Source organism: Colobus angolensis, unplaced genomic scaffold, assembly GCF_000951035.1.
Source record: "Colobus angolensis palliatus isolate OR3802 unplaced genomic scaffold, Cang.pa_1.0 Scaffold101, whole genome shotgun sequence".
Lineage (NCBI taxonomy): Eukaryota > Metazoa > Chordata > Mammalia > Primates > Cercopithecidae > Colobus > Colobus angolensis.
Window position 1 is genome coordinate 3216084 of NW_012111031.1, and position 7612 is coordinate 3223695.

The 7612-nt window shown below is 37.0% G+C and overlaps 1 protein-coding gene across 2 annotated transcripts in view; it reads right to left on the bottom strand.

Annotated features, from left to right (window-relative positions):
• The window catches only part of FNDC3A (fibronectin type III domain containing 3A), a 216032-nt gene that overhangs the window by 177770 nt on the left and 30650 nt on the right, over positions 1–7612 (bottom strand). The window lies entirely within an intron of this gene.

A 7612-nucleotide genomic window follows, 5' to 3' on the forward strand; every position in this document is an offset into this window, starting at 1 on the left:
TAGAGAGGGGGTTTCACCATGTTAGCCAGGATGGTCTCGATCTCCTGACCTCGTGATCCGCCCGCCTCGGCCTCCCAAAGTGCTGAGATTACAGGCTTGAGCCACCGTGACCGGCCTCATTTTTTCTTAATCATTTTAATACCACTTATGTAACAAATACACAGAGATTACCTCAGTATTACAAAAATGTACTTCCAAACTTAAGATGAAGTATTCATAGTGTGCAAATGATGTGCTTCTTCATTTGTATACTTCAGTCAAAGAAACTTAGGCTCAGAAGATTTCACTGAACAAGTTATACCAAATAAGAAAGAAACAATTTTAAACAAATACAAATTTAACCAAAGAATAAGAAACAAAAGGGTAAACTCCACACTTTAGTTCACAAAGTTAGCACATCTTTGACACCAACTCAGTATATTAGGGAAAAGCCCATTACAGCACAATCTCACTCATGAACACAGACTAAAAATAAAATTCAAGAAAAAATATTGGCATACCCCAATCTAGCAATACATTAAAAGAGCAATGTATCACAATGAAGTTAGGTTTAACCAGAAATACAGTATCAGTTAAACATTCAAAAATTAATGTAAATTATGACATCAAAATTTGAAGGAAAAATATATCATTATCTTAGAAATGTAGAAAATATGAGACTGGGTCTCACTCTGTTGCCCAGACTGGAGCACAGTGGCATAATCACAGTTTACTGCGGACTCAACCTCCCAGGTTCAAGTGATCCTCCCATCTCAGCCTCCTGAGTAGCTGGTACTACAGGTGTATGCCACCACACCTGGCTAATTTTATTTTTAGTATAAATGAAGTCTTACTGTGTTGCACAGGCTGGTCTCCAACTCCTATGTTCAAGCAATCTGCCCGCCCCAGCCTCGTAAAATGCTGGGATTACTGGTGTCAGCCACTGCACCTGGCTCACCCTTTTAGATCTTATAAAGAATATGTATAAAAATGTATAATAAACATCATGCTTAATAATATGCTGAAAATACTCTCTTTGAGACTAAGAACAAGTCTCAAAATGAGTAAGAGTAAGCAAGGTTGCTGGACATTGAAGCAATATACAAAAATAAACTGTACTTCTAACTCACAGGGAACAGAAAATGATACACACACACACACACACACACACACACACACAAAATTTATAATAGCATATAAAAACTCAAGTGCCCAGGAATAAATTTAACAAAAGATATTAAAGACCTTTATGGGAAAAACTATAAAACTTCATTGTGACATTAAAAACCTAAATAAATGGATGAATACACCAACTTCAACAACTGGAAAATTCAATATTGTAAAGATGCCAATTCTTCCCTCAATCAATCTACAGATTCAAGGTAATCTAAATCAAACTCAGCAGGTGTTGTGTGTGTGTGTGCGCATGTGTGTGTGTACTGATAAGCTAATTCTAAAATTTATATGTAAATATAAAGGCTCAAGAATACCAAGACCTTCTCAAAGAATAAGGTGGGATGGCTTGCTTACCAGATACGAAGACTTGGCGTATTCTTGGCACAGAGATAATAAAACAGATCAATGGAAGAGAATTAAAAATCCATATATAACCCTACAAATATGTGAGGTATGTGAACATCTCTGTAACAATGTATCATAGATACATGACAAAAGTACCATTGTGGATCAACAGGAAAACAGTATTTTCAATAAACAGTGCTGAAATAATTGAGTATACACATATATGGAAAAATAGTCAAATTGGACCTATGCTTGATACAGTTCACAAAAATCAACTCCAGTGGATTTTAGAATAAAAAGTTCAAGGCAAAAGTATAGTTTTTAGAATGTATTTTTAGAAATAGTTTCATTGCCTCAGTACAGGGAATTCCCGTTCATAAATACCTTAAACATTTTTTTTGAGACAAGGTCTTGCTCTGTTGCCCCCGCCAGTACAGTGGCATAATCATGGCACGCTGTAGCCTCGACCTCCTGGGCTTAAGTGATTCTACCACTTCAGCCTCCTGAGTAGCTGGGACTATAAGTATATACTACTGCACTCAGCTGAATCTTAAATTTTTTTATAGAGAGAGAAGAAACAGAACACTAACTCTAGAAGAAAAGAATTGGTAAATCTGACCACATTAAAATTAAAGACTATCCATCAGAAGACACCAAAGAGGCCAGCCGCCGGTGGCTCCTGTATGTAATCCCAGCACTCTGGAGGACCGAGGCGGGCGGATCACTTGAGGTCAGGAGTTTGAGATCAGCTTGGCCAACAACAGATGGTGAAACCCTATCTCTACTAAAAATACAAAAATTAGCCTGGCGTGGTGGCACACGCATGTGATCTCAGCTACTTGGGAGGCTTGGGCGGGAGAATCGCTTGAACCTGGGAGGCAGAGGTTGCAGTGAGCCGAGATCATCCCACTGCACTCCAGCCTGGGTGACAGAGCGAGACCCTGTCTCAAAAAAAAGACATCAAAGAGAGTGAAAAGACAACTAGAACAGGAGAACAAGAGAGAATATTCACTACACTTATGACTAACTAAGAACTTGTGGCCAGAATATATATTAACAGTTTGATAAATCAAAGAAAAAAAGCATTGTTCAAAATAATCCCAAACTAGAAACCCCCAAGATGGTCATCAAGAAGAGAACAGATAAATGAATACATTTAGTTATATTCACACATAATAGAATCTTACACAGCAAACTAAAAAGAACAAATTTCAACAACAGTAAGGAGGAATCTTTAAAACAACATTGAATAAGATCAGCAAGTCACAAAAGAATAGTTAAATCAAGTTTAATTTATGTAAATATCAAGAATTGGCAAAACTACACTATTGTTATATAGTGAAGTGTATATAGATAAAACTAGAAAGAAAAGTCAGTAAGCAATTATCATAAAAGTCAGGGTAGTGGTAACCCTGAAGGACAGAGGTTGTTATGATGTGGAAGAAACACATAAGCAATTTCTAAGGTATTGGCAGTATTATATCTCTTAGCTTGGCTTGTAGTTACAAGATTTATGCCTGTAATCATATGCTATATTTCATGCTTATTTTATGTACTTTTCTATAAATATATGTTATACTTCATGATTTAAAACAGGTTTTAAAAAGCTGAGGGCATGTTCTGTGTTTTCTTAGATTCTTTATTTGTCCATTGGCATCCATTAATCACAGGGCCAATTATATTAACCCTATTTTCTTATTTTCTGTATTCCTGATGTTCTGGCACCTGTGGCCTCACTTGCTGGGGAGAGATGGCCCCTCACAGGAATAGCCAATTTTTATAGATAACAAAAGGCTTGGCCAGGGGCATACTTCTTATATGCAAACCACCCAATCCCAAGTCTATAGTGCCAACCACCTTATCTAACTTTTACACACCAAGCCAATATTTACTCTACCCCAAATCATCCTGGGCCAGGTACCGGGCTACTAGGAATCACCCTTACAGCCCAAAGATAGTCAGAATTATTGAAACTAGCCAATCCAACACTATTTATTTCGCCTTGCCTTTCCTGTGAAAACCCCAACAAAAGGTTTGGTCCAGGCTTTCTCCTCATGCCTTCTTCTGCCTCCTGATGAAAACGTGCTGCTTCTCCCTTGGCCCTGCCTGTATGACATGATACACCCCCTTCTTTGGGAAATTTAAGTAATAAAAATTTCTTTCAATGGCATTAGCCTCTGTGTGCTATCTCTTAAAAGTTACTTCTGTAAATTAAAATCCCATGGGTACAAATGAGACGGGAAGTTATAAAAATAATTTTTAAAAATTAATGCAATGGAGAAGGTATAATAAAGTATAATAGTCAGGCATGATGGCTCAAGCCTGTAATCCCAGCACTTTGGGAGGCCGAGACGGGCAGATCACGGTCAGAAGATCTAGACCATCCTGGCTAACACAGTGAAACCCTGTCTCTACTAAAAAATACAAAAAACTAGCCGGGCGAGGTGGCGGACGCCTGTAGTCCCAGCTACTCGGGAGGCTGAGGCAGGAGAATGGTGTAAACCTGGGAGATGGAGCTTGCAGTGAGCTGAGATCCAGCCACTGCACTCCAGCCTGGGCGACAGAGCAAGACTCCATCTCAAAAAAAAAAAAAAGTATAATAAGCAGGCTAAATTTTTAAAGCTCTTAACCAAAACTTTAAATGCATTCAATCCTTTTGGAAGGTAAATAAGTAGAAATTAAGAGAAGATACATTAGTAAACCGATAAACCACACAAGAAACTAAAACATCTGAAATTTTCTTTAGATGGTGGCAATAGAGAATAGAACTGAGCATTCCAATTGTGCTTGAAGCTCATGTTCTGTAAAACTGGTTTAGAGATTCTAACAGGGCACACACATTCATACAGGCTTTCCTTCTGCTATCAGGAAAAGATATCTCAAGTCAATCATGTAACAAAGAATGTACAATGGTACAGCCACCTTAGAAGACAGCTTCATAGTTTCTTACAAAGCTAAACATAGTCCTACCACACAATCCAGCAATCACGTTCCTAGGTATTTATCTACATGAATTAAAACTTATATACACCCAAAAATCTGCACATGAATGTTTAAAGTAGATTTATTTATGACAGCCTAAAGCTGGAAGTGACCAAGATGTCCTTCAACAGACGAGTGAATAAACAACTGGTCCATCTATACAATGAAGTATTATTCAATAATGAAAAAGAAATGAGCTATTAAGCCAAGGAAAGAAAATATCTACACCATAATGCTAAGTGGGAGAAGCCAGTCTGAAAGGGCTACATACTGTATTGCATTCTTAAAAACATAAAACTATAGAGAGAAAGTAAAAAGATCAGGGGTTGCTAAGGGTTTGGGGGGAGTAAAGGAAGAATGAAAAGGTGAAGCATGGGATTTTTAGGGCAGTGAAACTATTCTGTATGATACGGTAATGATACATAACATTACCCACTTGTTAAGACCTGAAGAACCGCTGTACAACACCAAGAGTGAACCCTATGGACCTTACTTAATAATAATGCATCAATACTGGTTCTTTAGTTGTAACGAATATATCTCACTAATACAAGATGTTAACAAATGAGGAAACTGGAGAAGAGGTGGTATATGAGAACTTTGTACTATCTGCTCAATTTTTCTTATAAGCCTAAAACTGCTCTAAAAATAAAGTCTATTATAATAATGAAAAAGGGAGGCAGATTCCATAATCACAAAAAAGGTTCATAAGCTGCTTTTCAAAATGAACAATAAATGCCTATTACAGTCTCCCTAAAGGCAACACCAGCAGTGACGTCAGGAGAGATTCCCTCTAGTATAATTCATAAGCCAAAAGACCTACTGTGTGTAACATGATACAGTAGAAAATATGTTTACTGTATTAAACCAGAAAATATTAATGAGGAGACAGATAATCTTAATAGCCAACTACAAGAAAGTTAATTTGATCCCGAGTAGAAGAGAAATCATTCCATACAGCGTAATATTCTGAAGAAAAGTCAAGACAAGGGACAAAATATGTCATCTTGAATTTTTAACATCATGCTTGTGCATGACACTTCCATCTGTCAGGATCAGTCTTTTAGTCTGTGGCTAAACAGGCATCAACTAAGTTGTGTCATATCTCCATAGGTAAGCTATAACTTGGCATATCAATAAGTTCTTGTGTTAAGACAAAGAAATGTCCGCTGTCAAGTTCATTGCCCTCCCACCTCTAATTATTATCTACTTTGTATATAGTCCCTTACATTCTACCATAGCCATTGGTTCACTCTTTACACTTCATATGCATCCTTCATAACTATCTCCACGTTTTCTGATCCACTGCTTATTATAACTATCTCTATTTATTTAAATCCTGACTGGGATATCTAAAGTTTCTTCAGTCTTTTAAACATTTATTGAGTGCTTTATTTAGGATTCAGCAAACATTTACTGAGCTCCTTCAGGCTCATTTCACCCACATAGCTATAACTACTTTAAGATATTATTACCTCAATTTTCTAGAGAAGCAAACATATTCAGAGAAGTTAAGTAACTTGTCTTCGGCGACCAAAATCAAATCCAAATCTATCATGCCAGTCCAGTATTTTCTTCCATTCGCGTTTAGCTCTCTCCCTACTGAACTACATGCAACCTGCTAGTTAGAATTCAAGGCTTTACTATACACTTCCTGAAATCTGTTTGTTTTTAAACTCTACCAAAAAAACTGTCCCTAGATCTCCTAACTCCACCTGCTCCTTTACATCTTGCTAGTAGGTTCTTCTATTCCCAGATCCTTTCTCTATAGCCATCTACACCATTACTGTTACATGAGAGCCATGGTGCCTTCAAGATTTCAAAAAAATTCTGCTAACCAAATTTCCTTCTGGGGGAAGGAGAGAAAAGTCTTGGGATGACATCACGGAGTTATTTCAGCCTGCTGTCTTCCCCTTAATAGAATATACAACTATAGCAACTATATCAATGTACCGTAATTAACTGCTTAATAATTCTTTTAATAATTCTTTCATACATTAGATTATCAACAACTTGAAACTAGTGACTGGCCTGAGGCAACAAATGATAACTGAAGACACTTGGACAACCTCATAAAGTAAATGAATACCTGACACATCTACTATTTTTGTGAGCAGAAAATCTTAACAGACTTAAATTTGACCATGAAAAGCAAGTTCGTGGAATGAAATTGCTGGGATCAGAGCATGTACAACAATTAAAACCAGGACACAACACTTTTTGCCGTGTTTACACAGAACAGAATAATTTAGAATCCAAGCCAATTGCTATTAATTTTTCAATAATAGCCCTTCATCTTGTAAGCAAATCATAATTACCTACTATAGATACTAAGTTTATAAAGAAAATCTGACTTTCTTTTTTTTAAGGTTTCCCAGGGAGGCAGTATGAGTAACAGGCGCATAAGCTTTGTATGATGCTGAACAAGTTATTTAAGCCTTTCTGAAACACATTTTGCTTCAGCTACAAAATACGGGCAGGTGTACCTACCTCATAGAATTGTTGAAAGAATTAAATGAGATCATAAAGCTCTTAGCACAATGTTTATTACATAATGGGCACCTAAACTGTTCCTTCTCTTCCTCATTATCATTTATTATGTTCTTAGTGTTTGTTTCCTCATCTACTGTTAAAATACCTACCATACAAGATAGTTGTGAGAATGAAGCACATTACCTGGCACATAGTAAGTACTTGTGAAAGCTTATTATTCCTATCCCTTTTAGGATTACTGTGGGAATAGTGAAATCAGTGCAACCACAGCATTTTAAATAAAGACCTGAGCTGGGGGAAAAAATCTACCAGCTTTTCAGGAATTGTGTATTTACTTCTGGAAGGGAGAGGAGAATGGGAAGAAAAAGACAACGTTTTATTACTACATAGTAGGCAAAAATCATAATTTCATAATGATTTGAAATGATTTATAATAATCATTAAGGTACAAGGCTAAACTCAGGGACTAGCACACTACTTGTCTAAAGGAAAACAAAAACAACTTGAAGGCATCTAAATATACACATAAGAAATCTGGGGCTGTGCGCGGTGGCTCAACCCTGTAATCTCAGCACTTTGGGAGGCCAAGACGGATCACGAGGTCAGGAGATCGAGACCATCCTGGCTAACACGGTGA